Source organism: Malaclemys terrapin, chromosome 4 (assembly GCF_027887155.1).
Source record: "Malaclemys terrapin pileata isolate rMalTer1 chromosome 4, rMalTer1.hap1, whole genome shotgun sequence".
NCBI classification, from domain to species: Eukaryota; Metazoa; Chordata; order Testudines; family Emydidae; genus Malaclemys; species Malaclemys terrapin.
Genome location: NC_071508.1, coordinates 7,163,114 through 7,180,460, shown reverse-complemented (window position 1 = coordinate 7,180,460; position 17,347 = coordinate 7,163,114). Strand labels below are relative to the sequence as shown.

General features: G+C 47.8%; 1 protein-coding gene across 6 annotated transcripts in view; it reads left to right on the top strand.

Annotated features, from left to right (window-relative positions):
* The first annotated feature begins 1,320 nt into the window (after window positions 1–1,320).
* Window positions 1,321–17,347, top strand: part of CTNND1 (catenin delta 1) — a 62,209-nt gene continuing 46,182 nt past the window's right edge. For 2 of the 6 annotated variants that reach the window (XM_054024870.1, XM_054024869.1), the window contains exons 1-2: window positions 1,321–1,466; window positions 1,802–1,859. The gene's annotated coding sequence lies outside the window, so the exon portion shown is untranslated. Of the gene's footprint in view, window positions 1,860–17,347 lie in introns of all 6 variants that reach the window. The other 4 variants (XM_054024873.1, XM_054024872.1, XM_054024874.1 and 1 more) reach the window with 3 other exon arrangements.

The window sequence follows — 17,347 nt, the reverse complement described above, 5'->3', positions numbered from 1 at the left end:
CAGTCCTCGCTTACAGACAACCCCCCAACCTGAAGCAGATACTCACCAGCAACTACACACCACACCACAGAAACACCAACCCAGGAACCAATCCCTGTAGCAAACCTCGTTGCCTACTCTGTCCCCATATCTACTCTGGCGACACCATCAGAGGACCCAACCACATCAGCCACACCATCAAGGGCTCATTCACCTGCACATCTACTAATGTTATATATGCCATCATGTGCCAGCAATGCCCTTCTGCCATGTACATTGGCCAAACTGGACAGTTCCTCCGCAAAAGAATAAATGGACACAAATCGGACATCAGGAATGGTAATATACAAAAGCCAGTAAGTGAATGCTTCAATCTCCCTGGTCATTCTATTACAGATTTAAAAGTCACTATCATTGAACAAAAAAACTTCAGAAACAGACTTCAAAGAGAAACATCAGAACTAAAATTCATTTGCAGATTTAACACCAATCTGGGCTTGAATAGGGACTGGGAGTGGCTGGCTCACAGAAGCAACTTTTCCTCTCCTGGAATTGACACCTCCTCATCTATTATTGGGAGTGGACTACATCCACCCTGATTGAATTGGCCCTGTCAACACTGGTTCTCCACTTGCGAAGTAATTCCCTGCTCTCCATGTGTCAGTATATAATGCCTGCATCTGTAACTTTCACTCTATGCATCTGAAGAAGTGAGGTTTTTACCCACGAAAGCTTATGCCCAAATAAATCTGTTAGTCTTTAAGGTGCCACCAGACTCCTTGTTGTTTTTGTAGAAACAAGGTTGATTTTCAAATCCGAAATTCTCACCAGATCCAAATATTTCCCCACACATCTTTTGTACCATTGTCCTTCCTTCATTTCACGATACTTGCAAAGATGGAGAAAACATAAATAAAAAGCACAGGAGACATATAAAAACGAAGATATTTATTCTCATTTGCAAACAGGCAGAGGAGGTGAGTGGGAGAAAGAAACATACAGATCAAAAGAAATTGGACTGTGAATTGCAGATCACATCAATACATTTATCATCCTGCTAAGCCTGTTTTAAACTTCTTTCTTGCAATTGATTTTTGTAATATATTTTAATTTATTTTGTTTCCCACCCCCCAACAAGTTAATTTCTGCCCGCTTCCTTTTGTTGTTTTTTTTCCCTTTTTTTCTTTTTTCTTTTTTTCATTTTTTTTTTTTTATTTTCTACAATAAAGTTTTCTATTGGATAGTGCCGGGTCCCTCATTGATGTCTGCTTCCCATTGGAGCTCCACAGAAGCTGACATCACTTAGGGAAAGAGGGGTTGGGCGTTGGGCTTGGTTGGAAAGCTTAGTTTGTTACCATCACCCCCGCCAGCTTGTCTTTGGCTGGGTCGGGTGCAACTTCCATTTTAGGTGTTGGATCTGAAAGAGGAGGCGAGGGGAAAAAAAGCCAGAAAGGAAGAAGCGGCAGCAGATCCCAGAGGAGAAAGAGGTGGAGGGGGAAAAAAATCACTACATTGGCCGCTTTGCTTATTTTTTTTTTATTTTTTTTTTAAAACCAACACATTTTGGCAGGCTTTTGCCAAATGTTTTGCCTCTTGCATTTCCTTTAGAAATTTGTTGGAAAAGTGCACATTAGAGTTTTGGGTGTGTGTTTGCAAAGAGACCATAAAAAGGATCTCACGGAGGGAAATTTTGTTGGAGACTGACATTGTCACCCTGAGAGATTAGAAGGGAAGTTATAGGGCAGAGGAACGGCCACACTGACAACTTTTTTATTTATTTTTGCTTTTATTTCTTCCCCCGGTACTTTAAAAAACCCACAAGGAGGAGAAACAAACTTATAGATCTCGCGAGTGCAGCTCCTGAGAAGGAGAAAGCCAGGGTAAGAATCGTGTGGTTTTTGTTTGTGTGTTTTGGGGGGCGGGGGGAGGTTGGTAAATTCATCTCCTCTTGTTTTAACTCTTGTTGTTCAATTTGGATTTTTGTTCCTTTTGTACTGCAAACTAACAACTCCTCCTGGGTTGAGTTGTTGGGAAGCTGTTGATTTTTTTTGTGGTGTCTTCTGTGCAGGCTGGGGGAGGAATGCGATTGGGTTTGGAAAGTGGGGTTTTGATTTTATTTGCGCCCTTTAAGATATTTATTTTTAAAGCTTTGTGGGAAACTGAGTTGTAGGGAGGTTTTGCAGTTGATAAAGTATTTGTATTAAGTTGTATTCTGGTTGGGAGTGTTGCGGTCTGTTCTTTATGTCCAGATCCACACTTTCTGCTTGGGTGGATCCCATTTTTTTTCCCCAGGTGCAGTTGGGTGGGGGCCTTTCTCCTTAGTCGTCTAAAAAGAATCCATCATGTTGAGCTAGAACCTCTTCTTAATTCTTAATTTGGAGTGGAGGTTAAAAAGAGTTGGGAAGGGGTTCTTTTTCACAGATCTGAAGTTCTAATCAACGATTTGAAGTGGGTGAGGAATGACTTCGTCTTAAAGCCTCTATTAAGTGTGGCAATCTAAACCCGGTCCACGTTCTACGCCCGAGACTTTGCTTATTTTAAAACTTACTGGGGAAGAAAGCAAAATTAAAAAAGGCTTTAAGCAAACTTCTTTAGGAACTCCGAGTCTAACAGACTTGTGTGGAATTTTTTTTTTTTTTATAAGGTTGTTTCCCTGTAACTTTCCTTAAGCTCTTATGTTCAGTCTCTTGGAAGTGTGTTGAGGATTGGGGTTTTTAGACGCTGCTAAGAATGTACTTTGTGTAGCCAGCTCATTGGGAACCAGGACGTTGGGCTAGTTTCTAGTCCTGAGAGTCGTCATCTGTAAACTTAACTCCTCCATTCAAAACAAAAGCCTGGAATTTGATACGGCACTAATTGCAACAAAGTGGGGCAGAGAGAGTGCTACTGTTCAGAATTATTATAAGAAGTCTAATTTGTCTCCTAAGCATAATTTTAAAAACATAATTTCTCTTCCCTTCACTCTGTATGCATCCGAAGAAGTGGGCTGTAGTCCACGAAAGCTTATGCTCTAATAAATTTGTTAGTCTCTAAGGTGCCACAAGTACTCTTGTTCTTTTTGCGGATACAGACTAACACGGCTGCTACTCTGAAACCTGTGATGCCTTATGTTAGACTTAAGACTCTTGTGGCTAGAGATCCTGGGGGAATTTTCCGGGGGGGGGGGGGGGGGGGGCGAGGAAGCAGCAAGCAGTCTTGTTTCTGGAAACTTGTTAAGACCCATGTCCTGCATCTAAGCACCTGTCTCTCTTCTCCACCCGCCCCGGTTTTGGTCTTGGGTGCATCAGAGCAAGAAAAGAGGGTGTTCTATTTAGAGAGTGGCTAGAGCAGGGTTTGGAAATGGTCTGTGGGTTTCAGTGATGGCTCATGTTCTATTTAGTACCCCTCCTATCTGGATATAAAAGGTTGGTGTAAAGGGGTAGCTGCTGTGAACAACTCATGGTGTTGACTGTAGTAGCCTTTTGCAGCCAGGGAGCCCAGAGGAAGTGCTCTGACAGCTGGGGGAAGAACACAGGCACTTATAAAAGTAGATTCAGAATGACTCGGGAGTCCTGCGACTTTGTAGGTTGTAGTACTTCCCACTCCCAAAGCTGATTGCAATACCCTGTTCCTATGATCAGTTTTGTAGTCTGTCAGTAGCACAGTGTACATAGGGCCTGGGGTGTGGCCTTGGGCTCACTTATTGCCTTACAGCGTTGTCTAACCCCCTCATCCTTGTCCTCCCATGCTAGGAGTTATGTTGGCTGGGTTCTGGGGTGTCTGTGCTTTGAGTGAAGCATGTAATCTTGACCTCTTGTCCCTCCCCTTCTCTCCCCCCCCCCCCCCCCCCAAGCTACCTTTCTGTGCCAACCTCCCAATTGGCACATGGAGCAGGAGCAAGACTGCATCTCTCTTTGGACAGGCGTTTAATGTTGGAGCAAGGGGTGGCTGGCATTGCAAATGGTATCCTGCTCTTTTCCCCCTGCAACATAGTTCCCTTTGTGTTGGAGTAAGGGAAGTTGCTTATGTGTGTTGGAAGCAGGGAGTATTTTTGGGTGTGCAGGCCTTTCTTGGGGGGTGGGGGGTATCCGGGCCCAAGGTTGTGTACTGTAAATCTTTTTAGTGATGCCTCCCTAAGATTTTGGCATATGGAAGGGGGGAAAGAGTTGGGAATTGGGATTAGGTCAGTGTGAGGAACCCTATGCAGATTAGACTAAAACTGGCCTGGGCAGATCTAAAAAGATCTCTTCCTAGACTCTCCTGTTATCTAATTTGCTGCCTCCTTTGTTCTTGCAGGGAAGGGACTGTGCCTCTAGGGAGGGTCAAAACTGCTGGGTGGAGCTCATCTATTCTCTTCCTCCCTCCCCCTCCCAAAAAAACCCCCAAGAAAACACCCCAAAAAATCCTGGTAATGTAGCAGCTATTTTATTTATAATTAAAAAAAAAACAAAACAACAACCTTTTTCTCTGGCTCAGGCTAACAAGTGACATTGAAATGTCTCCAGTAAAGGAATAGTCCCACAGCAGCCTTGTTAGAGGGGTAGCCCTGTTAGTCTGTATCCACAAAAACAATGGGGAGTCCAGTGGCACCTTAAAGACTAACTGTTAGGTTTTTAAGGTGTCACCGGACTCCTCCTCATTTATTTTCCTGCTTTCATTGGCAGCATTTTTGTCAAATAGCAGTGCCTCTCTCCCCTCCTCACCCGCCCCTTCTGTGCCTCTTGTCCTGAGGGACTGCTGCCGTTTATCTTACAAAGCTCTCTTCTAGAATTGGGGCTGTCATTTTTTTGGGGGGGGGGTGGGGAGGGGGAGTAGTCTTAGGTATTTATATGGCCCCCATCACCATATATCTGAGCACCTTACAGTTTTCAATGTATTTCTCCCCCCCCACACACTCCCAGTGAGGTAGGGCAGTGCTGTTATCTCTATTTTACAGAGTCTCTCTGTGCCTCAGCTTCCTAAGTCTTTGGCAGAGCAGGGACTTGAATCCTGGTTTTCAAAATCCCAGGCTTGTGCTCTACCCACAGGACCATCCTTCCCCTCCAGGAAGGAGTCTGTGGGTCCCCTGAGATGCCAGGATTCAGCATTCAGGCTCGATCATGTCTTGAATTCTGTGGGTGCCTTAATAGTAGGACAGAGGCCTTGAACGCTTCTTCCATCCCCCTCTCTTGCTTTGCTTGTAGTTTTTGGCTATTGATAGGATGGCGCATCACTGGGCACCTCACCGAGCCGAACTGGTTGGGGGGGGGGAGGGGATTCTTGGATCCTTTCTGTGCTTCCCATTCATCACTTGGAACAGGACTAGATGTGGCTGTAATAATACTTAGCCTTTCCCTAGTGTCTTCCACCTGAGGCACTCCAAGCATTTTAGAGACACTAAACTTAGTTTCAGCCCCTCCTCAGTGGCAAGAAAATATGGCTGTCCCAAATTTATGGTGGAGAAACTTGAAGTACAGTGATTTCAGCAAAATCACATGGTGAGGTGGTGGCAGAGCTGGGAACAGGTTCTGGGGGTCTTGAATTCCAATCCCTTCTGACTATAGGATTATACATTTTCTGTATTGTCCTTTCCTTCAGCTCCCCAAAGAAGTTGCTGCTTGCCTATTTATGGTGGAGCAGGGGATTAGAATTGATGCAGACTCAGTTTCCAGGTCCACTTTCAAATTCAAACTGGGTGCAAAGATGAACTTGGGGCTAATCCTGTTCATCTCACCCCCTGCTCCCTAATGCACATGGTTGTGAACCTAGCTGGTCACACCAGGTTTTGTGGTTTGGCTTTCTGCTCAGAGGCACAAGTCTGGAATAGCAAAGGGTGATGCAAGGCAGAACTGCGGTGTGTTGAAAGAACTGTTGGTGGGTGAGATAGGAGCTGGACTGGAATGACGAGTGCTTTAGGGAAGAGTGGGGAAGCCTGCATGCTGTATGCCCTGCATACAGTCCTGATTCTAAGCAGATAGCAAAGTAGGGGAGACTGTCACAAACACTGTTTGCTCACATGCTTAAAAGCAGTTTTGAACCTTGTCCTCTCAATGTCTGATTGACCTTGGTTGGGACCCTGTGCATGCAGATGACTTAGCTTTCCTTGTGCGGTGCATTCTTGCTGAAATCTTATAAGGAGCCTTTCTGGAAGGGTAGGAAGAGGAAAACAGCTGGCTTGGTGTGTGCTGGACAACTTTGCCCAATTCATGCGGGTTTTCTGTTATATGACTAGCTGTCTCCCTTCTGGCTCTGATGCTAGGCCTCGGTGCAGTAGCTGTGGAGCTCAGGAAGATTGATCTAGAGGACAGGGCTCAGTCATGAGACTTGAGTTTTATTTCTGGCTTGTGCAGTCTCCCCTAAGGGAAATTGAGGCACAATCGGTAAAAGAGGGGTAGCTCCCTACTTTGGAGGAGTTGTGAGGTTTGACTCAGTGTTAAGATCCTTGGACAAGTGTCATTTGTGGCTGCATCAGCAGATGTGAAGCTCAATGGCTTCAGTGAGCCTTTATCCTGGAAGAAAATGACCTCCTTTCCCATATAATTTCTTTAACAGCCTCTATTGCTAACAGTGACAGGTGGAATCAACCAACAGTTTGGGTTTATAAATGTACAGGTATGTTAGCTAATGGGATAATAAAACTCAAACCCGTTGGCTAAAATGGGTAGCCTTAGTTGTCCTGGGAAACGGCTCTGTGCCTTTCATAGGGCTTGACTGTCTGAGGTACATCAACTGTTGCTGGGAGGACAAGAATGTTTTCTGTAAGCATAATGCTCTTGAAAAAAGTCTGGATTTATAGCCCCTTATAACCAAAGTCTCCTGGATCCACATAGCAGACACAGGCCTGGCATAGCAGTAAAAGCTTCTGCCTTTGTGTCTCAATTCTGGGCCTAGCGTGGACAATCCCCCTACATGTGAAGGGGGAGCTCTTGGCCCAGCTGGTCCTGGGTTAGAAGACCCACAGCACGTGGGGCAATGGTCACCAGTTTGTGTGGACTCCTCTCACTGGGAAATGGGCTGACTCCCACCTGTTTTCACATAGGCCACCAATGGTATCTACTTCCAGCCACTACCAACCTGTAGCCAGATTGGAACCAGGGCTCCAACAGACCTCTTCCTCCAGTGATTCACTTGCAAATAGTGATTTAGTGAAGATGGTTGATGTTTCTATTGGATTTTGCTGCCAGGGGGACTTGTCCTGAGTAGAATTGCTGATCTTGTTAACCAAAGAATTTACTAAGTTTCTTGTTCCCTTGTGTCTTGGGTGGGGACAAGGCCTGGGGTTAGATGTGGTTATTGACACCAAATGGTCATCAAATCTTCTGTTCCTCTTAAAGGAAGAGATGAATTTCCCCATTGGTGATATCACTTCTTATTTAGTGGTCTGTATCAAACCACACAACAAAGAGGGAGGGAACTGAGGGGGTGGCTATAGAGGAAGAGAGTGGTTATTTTTTTCTGCTGCTTAATTATCAGGCAGTGTGCCAGGGGAGAGGAAGAGACACTTGAGCTTTTAATGGGGTGCCATCTGTGCTCCTGCCCCTGTCCTTGCTTGTGAACAAGGAATAAGGACAGGTGTCTGTACCCTGATGCTCACAGTGGAAATTCCAGGTGTGAATCCTGGAAGCCAAATGTGACCGTGGTCATTGACCTCTTAGGCCTGGTCTCAACCTACAACTTAAGTTGATCTGGGTGTGTGTGTGTGGGTGTGTGTGTGTGTGTGTATATATAGCACACGCGCTATTGTAAGCACTTGTATGTAGACCTACAAACTAAGGGTATCTCTGTCTGAGCAAGAATGATTGGAGGTATCCTTTCCCTGCTCTTACAGTTGTCTTCGTAGTGTAGGCAGATCTGGCTCCAACACTGTCATGCTGTTTAAAAACAACTATTAACCATATCTTCCACCATGATGGCTGATGTAGATGTGTCCTGTGTGGTGCAGAAACTATTGCTGCTTGTGTAGCAAAGACTGGAGTGGTGATGTAGCACAGCCTTGAAGATAATGCGGTGGACATACCAGTGGAGGGAAAGAATAGCCTCTCCTCCAGTAACTAGAGCAGTCTGGCAAAAGTTGGGAATTGGAGGGATATCTGGGGTTTCCTTGAAAAGGTAGCACACTAGGAAACCAAGCAGCATTTGCCAAAGCTGCAGTGAGACTGTTTTTTGCACCTCTTTTAAAATGGCTGTTAATGTTCCAGGACAGGTAAAAACCACTTCTGGCTTCATGCTTATCTGTATCCAGTGGACTTAATTTGGTAGGCCACAGGTTGGGATGGGAAATGGGGGATGTTGGTGTCAGTCCATTGGCTAAACACGTTTGGACAAGACTTATCTCCATCTCTTCTTTCCCAAACCCTGCTCAAAGTTCACTGGGTTTCCTCCACCAGCAAATCCTGGCTGTAGGAATCTGGAAACTGAATGAGATGCTGACTGAAGCCTGCTGGCATATATCATTCCCTAGTGTGCTCTTTCAGCAGGCAGCTATTTCATAAAAGTGGGGGTTGGGAAAAAGTGGCCTGGACACCACTTCTCTGCCCACTTCCTTCCCTTCAGATTTCTCTTCTGCTTCTTGTGGCTTTGCAACTGCAGACGGGTTATTGTGAACAGATACATACCAGCTCCTGAAGCATGTGGTGTCCTTCCCCACCCCCAAGAGCTTAGGTGCCCTCTGGTAGAGGAGCTGTGTGTGGCTCAGGAGTACACTAACAACATGGAGGCTGAATTCCCATCCTGAATAGGAGCAGGAAAGTGCCTTTAATCCCAGAACTTGGGGAGGATTCTTCACCAACCTCATCTCACACTGCTTTCCATCTAATCCTTGGGCCTCTCTAATCAATGCAGGTGGCAAAACAAATCATGGTGCTCCTTGATGAGACTCTTGTCTCCTATTGAACCCTAAAGTGGGGAACCCCTGCACCTTGTCCTCTCCTCCACCGCCATCCCGACTCCTTTCCTTAGTTGGACAGGCTCTCTGTCTAAGAGAAAAGTAGGTTCTCTCAGCCAAAACAACACTGTATGGATAACTTCTGCAGGTGGGTGAGTCACGTCAACCTGAGAAAATACATAACCGCAAAGGCCTCTTTCCTTCACTAGATCAGTAGTTCACTGATCTCGTTTGCATGTTTCTGGCATGCCCCTGCACTGTAGGAGGAGTGCATTCCTCAGAGCGTGTTACTGCATGCAAAGCTGCTGCTACTACCTAGCTATGTGATGTCAGGCAGGTTGATTTTTGTCTAGGGGGAAAGGGGGAGGGTGAAGCGAGTGACACTTTTCCTTTTATGAACTAAAATCCCATATCAGGGGCCCACTCCCTGGAGGGATCCTCTGTGATGTGGAAACAGTCTTGGACCCCAAGCCCCACCTCCTTTGAATGCTCCCTCTTGTCCCTTTAATTACCAGTGTCCTGTTACTGGATGTGGTCCTTGGGAGATTACATCAGAGAGTGACCAACAGGAAACCTTCTCTCCCTCCCCTGAAGCCTCGCCCTGTTTCTGTCTCCAGTAAATGGCCTGCTTGGAAGGCCACTCTGCTGGTCCACAAACACCTGCTCTGTGGCCAGTCTGAGAAGGGCTCACCTCTGTGTGCAAAACAGGAGATGTGGCTACAAGCCAGGTGCGGAGAGGGTGGAAGGAGGAGGGTCTCCATTGTGCTCTTGCTCCCCAGATTTACGCTGTTGGGAACAAGCATAGGCATTCACTTCTGGCAGCTGATCAGCATCCCAGGTTACAACTACTAGTGCTTCATCGCTAGTATTTCCTTCAATGCCTAGTGTGGGAATTCTCCTACCTCCCCCCAAGGGGTGCTTGTGAGGTTAAGGGGGAGATGACACTGATTTTGGGGACATCCACCAATGATGGATAGACATGAGGGTCTGCACACCTGAAAGATTCTTTTAGCTTCAATAAAGTGAGAGGTTTAAGGAGGCCAGTGTTGGGTGGAAGTGGGACATATCCACAAGTGGGGAGTGTAACTCCATTGACTCATACCCTGGCACTAAAACCATGTGGGAGCATGGTGCCAGAGTGGATACTCCTGTTTCAGGTGTGAGTGCACTGCTCTAGCAATGCAAGGTGGCTATTTAGCATGCCTTTGGAGAGGGGACATTCTCCAGCAGGGGGAGGTGGCCTGGGCTGGCTGCCCATTGTTCTGAGGGGACAGGTGGAGAGTTGGGTAAGTTTAGTGAGGAGATGAATCTTTTTGTTGGTAACTGATATAGTAGGTGAATTAAGGGTTCACTCTCGCTCCTTCTCCCCTTGTGCAGATACCTTGTGGCAGAGATGGTACTGTCTGTGTTGCAGCCTTGGTTTATAGTTCAATGTCTGTCTCCAGCCCTATGGAAGGGAGGGCATAGCCTCCCTGGGCAATGGGTGGGTAAGCCTGGCATTCTCGTCCATTGGTTCCAGGGAGTCTCCTCTCTGCACTTCGGGGGATACAGGGAACAGCGCTTGGCAGGACGTTGTGTTTAGAACCTTGCGGGAAAGGAAAGACACAATGTCACTTCCTGTCTGATCAGGAAATGCTGGTTTCCTTCCCTTCTGCCTCCACAGAGTGCAGGGAAAGCTGTTGGGTGGGGGGGTTGAGGGGGGGGAGAGGAGGAGGGGATGGATGGGGGAGGGGATATACAGATGCAATGCTGGGGAAAGGTGCTAGAGCAACAGCCCATGGATGATGGAAGTCCTCCAGCTTTGCTGTGTGCCCTGGGGCAGGTAGAGGTGGGGCAGTGCCAGTGCTGTTGAAGGGATGGGAAGCTCTCTACCCTGTTTGCATTGTATTTTTGTTCTCTAACATCCATAATGATGCCATTCAGTCTTTATTTGAATGGGATAGATAGGTGCTGTGCAGGTCTCCTTCCCTCTGCCCTCATCTCCGTTTGCTGATGCACTTTAATCTTGACCTATGGCATCCTGTTGTTCCAGTCCTCCTCCTTGCTCACAGTCAGTTGCATGTAATTGTGAGCTCTGGTCTCAAATACTGTGCCAGATGATATATTCACCAAGACAGTTTTATTTTTCTTCGTGTGTGTGTGTGTGTGTGTGTGTGTGTGTGCGCGTGCGCGCGGTTATGGATCTCAGCAGGACCCTGGGGTGGTGTTATCTGGTGGCACATCCATGGTGTGAGGAGCTGTGAGTGCCCACTACAGCTCCACACCCCCAGGGGAAGGTGGTTACTGTTCCAAGTGGTGAAGTGAATCTTCCCCTTTAGTGGTGATTCAGTCTTTGGCTCTCGTATCCTGCTCCTCTGATTGCTTTCCTTACCCAATCACTTCTTTCATCAGGATTTCTAAATCCAACTCCGAGCATGCGTGCATACACAGTTGGAACAAGGGGAATCCGATGAGGTCATGCTGAATTGAGCTAGGTTTCTTGTACCATCTTCTGATACCCTGTGTGACTGGCGCTGTGAGTCAGCTTCTGAGCATACCTGAATATGAGGGGTGGGGGAAAGGAGAGGTGGAGATTTGGCAACCCACAGAGCATCCTTGCTTGTATCAAGCAGAGCAGCATGGCTTGTGTGGAAGGTGATTCCCACCTCACTGTGCAGATTCCCCCTTCCTGGAAATGCTGTATAAGACTGATTTCAGCAACTCCCTGCCCACTACTCCCACACAAAACATGACTTCAGCCTCTCTAAACCACCTGCCTGTTTGTTCAGAGTGGTGAAACAGGAGCTCTGTGAATTAACTGGCAGGGTTTCATTTGAGGGAGATGAGGGATGGGCTCAGAGGAGGAGGTGCATGTCTGGGTGAGGGAATGGATAGAAATCAATTTTGAAAATGTCTTATTTTTCTAGCTGTTTAGCAGTGGAGGGTGTCCCTCCATGACTGAAGTTTGTAAATGGAAAGTAAAACTGCAGGGCTTTCTGAGAGGATCAGTCCTTCTTCAGTCAGTGGGATGGTGGCAGAAACATGTGCTCCAATTCCTGCAACTGCTGTTCTTCTGGGATCTCTTTGAATTAGGTTAGGATGGTCAGTAATTCAAAACCCCTCTTCTGGGTGTCTGATATGGACCTTAAAGGTGGGCAGGAGCTTTGGAAGCTTTACTCTGAGGGAGTTTGCCAGTACATTGCAAGCTGTGCCGTGCCCCCTGCAAATCGACTCCTGGTTCATCCTATTTCCCTGTGTGCCTTCAAGCGTTCTCTGATCCCTCAATATACCAGATGCAGGGTAGCCCTCAGCATACAGGCTACAACAGTTGGTCAGATTAGCGCTCCTGTGCTGTAGCACCTTATTCTGCCCCCTAGCTGTGTGGTTTCCTCTGTGTCATGCTGTCAAAGAGGAAATGGCCTGAACCCAGTAGGTGAGATGTGGGGCGCACGGAGGGTTGAAGACCAGTGATGGCAGGTGAATGGAGCAGGAGTGAAGTCCATGTAACTTTGGCATCTGCCCACCAGCTCAATCGCTTTCCCTTCTGGCTGCTTTGTTCAGACTTCTCATATTGTCCCCGTGGTGCAGTGCTAGGTGGCAGTTGTGACTGGTAGAGCTATAGTCTTGGGATGCTGGTGCCATGGGGACATCTTGGTGCGTGCTGTCTGGTGGCACTGCTTGTCCAGGCGCAGTCCCTTAAACTAGACAGCCCTCATTAACTGGTATTCCCAGTGTGATATGCTGCTAGTATTGCAGCATCTGTTGTGGGTACAGATGTGAGTCCTCTGCAGAAGAGTCTGCTCTAAATCCCCTCTTAGATGCTGTGGCTCTGCTAGCCCTCCCCATCTGCTGCACCCTTCCTCTCAGTGTGAAAAGACCACACTCCTGACTGGCACGGTGTTATGTTGTCACCAGGGATCAGCCCTCCTCACCCTGAGGGACTTTGCTCCCATGCAGCTGATAGGAGAGGCCTTATCTCTAGGAACTTGTGGGGCCTCTGTTTGCTGTAAAGCTGTGCTAGAGAGGCTGTGTGGACTTTTCCATTGAGCATCTTTTGAGGAGTGGGGAGAGCAGGGAATGAAGGCAAGGGACATCCTAACCTGTAGGGAGATGGAAATGTTTTTTTCAAGGCTGTAGGAGGAAAAGGGGCGAGGAGCTTTGAGGCTGCTATGGGACAGGGTTCTGACCTAGAGCCATGGTGGGAGGAGGGGTTGGAGTATGGGATCTGGGGTTTTAACTAGCTTATCTTCTCTGCTGTCTCATAAGGAGTCCCTGTAGGCACAGTGGCAGGAGCTGTTGAGCTGAACTGTAAATCTGTAACCTCCTCCCCGCCCCCAACCCCAGAGTCCCTGATTCTTCACCTGCTATGCCTGTTGTGAAATGGCCTCATCTCAGGCTGGCCCGAGGGGTGTGGGTGGGGGGCAGTGCAGTGGGGAGGGAAGGGCTGTTTTCACTGACAGGGAGCTGCACTGGGCGAAGTGGGAGTTCTGGCTGGTGATTGGCGGATGGGCCACTCTGGAATGCTCTGGCCCACTTCCCAGAATCCAGCACTTTGTGTTTGTTTCTGAGCCATAGGTCTGGTGCTACTGTGACAGGAAGTGGAAAAGCTGGGAGGGAGGGGGAGAGAGGAGACGTCTGAGTGTGTGCCTGTGAAATCCCTTTGTCCCCAGAGAGCAACTCCGCCTCAGCTGCAAATTCCCACAGAGGAGAGAGCTGCCTTTGTGCTGCTAAAGGGTTTCCAACATGTGAAACTCCTGTGCTGGGTGGGGGCTGGGAGTGTGAATCTTGACTTGGGTGCCCATGGCCTGCTATGTGGATCCTGCTATGCCTGGAAGGGAGGCTGGGGTGCATGGTTGCTGGTGTGGGGCAGGCAGGCAGCTCTGGGGTATCAATCCAGCACTCTAGTGCATGGCTCCTGCTGGGACATGAACCCTGGCATTAGTGTCCTGGTACATGGCTCAGGTTGGAAGATGTATTCCACTGGGGCATTTTAAGTGGAGGAGGAGCTGGCTGGGTGGATATTGTGCAATGAGACCCACATGCCCTCTGGGGGCTGGGGATGGATCTGGCTGAACTGCAGGAAGTGGGGAGCTGAGGCTAGTTCCTGTGGCTGTAAGATCTAGAATGCAGTGGTTTGGCTACTCAGAGCCACTTTCAGCATGGTACTGCTCTTTCCTCTCAAAGTGGGGAGCTCTTAAGGTCTGTTCCCAGCTGCATTGAGCCCTTCGGGAGGAGGGTACAGGGAGAAACAAGTAGCAGTTAACATGAAACCTGTGACAGGCTTCCCTGCCATGGCCAGTCAGGCCCCTGCTCCAGTTCTCTGCTACATACCTACTCTCAAATCTGAATGTGGAGAGGAGTTCGCTCTCCAATCTCTGAGGGGAGTCAGGAAGTGCCTGCAAAGGGATAATTCATCTCTGTCTAGACAAAAATGGAATAAATCACTTTTTTTTATTCTGCATTTTTCCCCCCCTCCCACTCTGTATGGGTCCCCAGCTGTGCAGGGAATGGGGGCATCTCAGGCGTTTTGTGTAGCTGAGCCCATAGCCTCTTGCCAAGGAGGGCAGCCCTTGAACACACGCATACAAATCCGCCTTTGACTGCTGGAGAGGACAGCTGCCCTGGAGCCAGATTGCTGACATACCAGTGGAACAATCTTTTCCCTCTGTTCTGCTGCCGACCCGCCTGGCTTCCTTCCCTTCTGCCAGCTCCACTTGGTTTTCTCTTCCCCCCTGCAAGTCGAGAGGAGGTGTAACTGAGTTACAGCCTGGACAGGTCAGCGCTCTGGTTGTGCTCCTGTTGCAATGGTGCTTGTGAGCAAGGTGACTGAACTGCCTTGGCCTGGAGGGATAGGGAAATGGGGGCGGAGGAGAGGTTAGAAGAAGCTTCACGTGGAATGAATGCAGAGGTTGAATTTCCTGGGCACCCCAATAAGTGTGGGGGGAATTTCTGCTGTTACTCGGTGGGTCTCTTGTATGTCTAAAGCAGGGGTTCTCAAACTGGGGGTCAGGACCCCCTCAGGGGGTTGCAAGGGTATTACATGGGGGGGGTGGTCGTGAGCTGTCAGTCTCCACCCCTAACCCTGCTTTGCCTCCAGCATTTATAATGGTGTTAAATATATAAAGTGTTTTTTAATTTATAAGGGGGGGTGGGTCACACTCAGAGGCTTCCTATGTGAAAGGGGTCACCAGTACAAAAGTTTGGGAACTACTGAAAGGGATTTCCTCTCTGCAACAGAGATGGATTTAGGGACCTGCAGCAAACTGGCTCAAACTCTCCCATTCCACTTCCCACAACCTCCCCTGAGAAGTAGAGATCTCCACTGGTCTAGTCATTTGTTCCCTCTCTCCTGTGACCTCTACTTCCAATTCCTTGCCTGACTGCTCAGTCCCCTGCATGTAGAAACTTATCCTCTAGACCTGACTACTTTAGGAGAGTAAAGTCCCATTCTTGAGTCTCTCTCTTGCTTGGGGGGGGAGGGGTTGCATCTATTTCCTCCTCCTCCTCCCTTTTTCTTCAGCGCCCCCCCCATGTGGTTTGTAAGTGCCCTGCCCTTCTTATCTCTCCCTCCTTATCAGCTTCTCCTAGTCCTGAGCCTTCCCCATATAAGGCAAGCTGTGGCTGTGGTGTGGGTGTAAGCAGGGATGCAGGTAACTCTCTCACAGGAGGCCTTCCTAATTTAGATATGTAATCCTCATTGCTGGGAGGGGATGGGGAGTGTGGGAGAGGGAGGTAGCCAGACCGTTCTGATATCAGTGTGACTAGTCAGACCAGTCCTGTGTGTGTGACACACGCTAGGGAGCAGCTTTCTCTTTCAGTCCTAGGCCAGTGCTCTGCTCAGCATGAGATACGCCCTGAATCTAGCCAGAGCCTCATTGCTGAAGCGTGGCTCATTCCAAGGAGGCAGGGCTCTGTGACGTTTGCATGAGTATGTGGTGTCTAAAACGCCTGTGTGTGGAGGATCCAGCCCTCCCAGTGGAGAAGCAGCTGACTGGGGGGCATCAGGGAGTGCAAAGCCCATGTTGTGTTTAAAAAACTGCTTGTGTTTTTTTTTTAAACAGCTTTCCTAAGAAAGTCCCTTTTACTTTCCTAGGGGAGGGTGTGAGGCCACAACAGTGGGAAGCAGAGAAACAAGTGAATAAAACAGAAAGCAAAGATGAGTTTCAGAAGCACCAAAGTTCACTTGAAGAATCTGAAAGCTGTCAAAGCAGCAGCCATGGAGACCAAAATTCTTGACCTCTCCATGGCCCAGGCTCTCCCTGGCATGTCTCCTGATAGTGCAAACAAGAAGGTGTTGGTGGCAGCATCTGTCCACTGAGAATTGAGCTCTGAGCCCCAGCACACTTCACTCAGCGCCAAACAGCCATGGTGTAATGTGGTAATAGTTTCGTGCTGACCCCGCTCTTCCTCCAGGCTATTCCAGAATCTCCTTTAGGAGGGAAAAAGCTAAAGGCCAAATAGTGTTCTGAGATATGTACTCCCTCATGGGCACTTGGTCTCTGAGTGCCGAGTCACTTCTAGATTGAACAGTCAGATTTCAAGCTAAAAATGTTCCTATTCTAGCAACTTGGCTATCTCCAGACTTTGAGAGTATGTTGGTGAATCAAAGCTTCTGATCTGGTGGTGCTTGCTGTCTGTTCTGCTTTTTGGGGTGGGGCTATGCTGCTAGTTGGTCCCCCTCCGCTTATGAAATTGACAAACTTTTCTTAACCTGAAATTTTGTGTTAAACATTTTTTGTGATAATTTGAGTTTTGTCAGTCATTTTGTTGTGCGCCCCGCCCTTGACCAGATCAATGGGGACCAGAATTGAGGGTCTCTAGATCTTTCAGGAAGGTTGGGGCAAAACAAACTGACTTCATGTGCTATTGTGAACTGAGTGTGTGGAAATTAGGTTTATTTTGCCCCCTCCATCTACTGTTACTCTAGACTGGAACTGGGTCAGGACTCCTAGGCTCTCTTACTGACTCAGTGTGACTTGCACAAGTCAGTTTGCCTCTTGGTACTAGTGTCCCAGTGGTATGCTAGGGTTAATACTTCCCTCATAGGGGAGTGATGGTTGATTCATGTCTGTGTGTGTTTATAAAACAAACAAAAAAACCCTCTTCAGTGCCTGTTTGGAAATGGGTAGAAGTCCCAAGGGGTTCTGTGTGTAGTTTTAAAAGACAAAAAAAAAAAAAAATCCCAGCCAAGTCCTACTGATGACTAGGAGCGCCACTGGATTAGCAGAGGTGAACCAGTGCAAAGTAAGCAAGAGTAATGCGCTACCACGTACTCAATTTACTGACAAATGCCGTTTTTAATTTATTTATGCTTAATTTTTACAAAATGCACCATAGTATATGATTTGAATCTTGGTAACATGATGCTTCTGCTATTAAAGGGAAGGTCTGGGCTCCATTATCACTGATCTGACTGTTATCTCTTGGGAAGATGGGATGGCAATTGACCTTGTACCAGCTGTTTTTTGAAAACTATTGCTTGATAACACTCAACCTGTAAACACCATGTCTCAAATCACTGGAGGAGGTTATTTGGAAAGAGCTCTT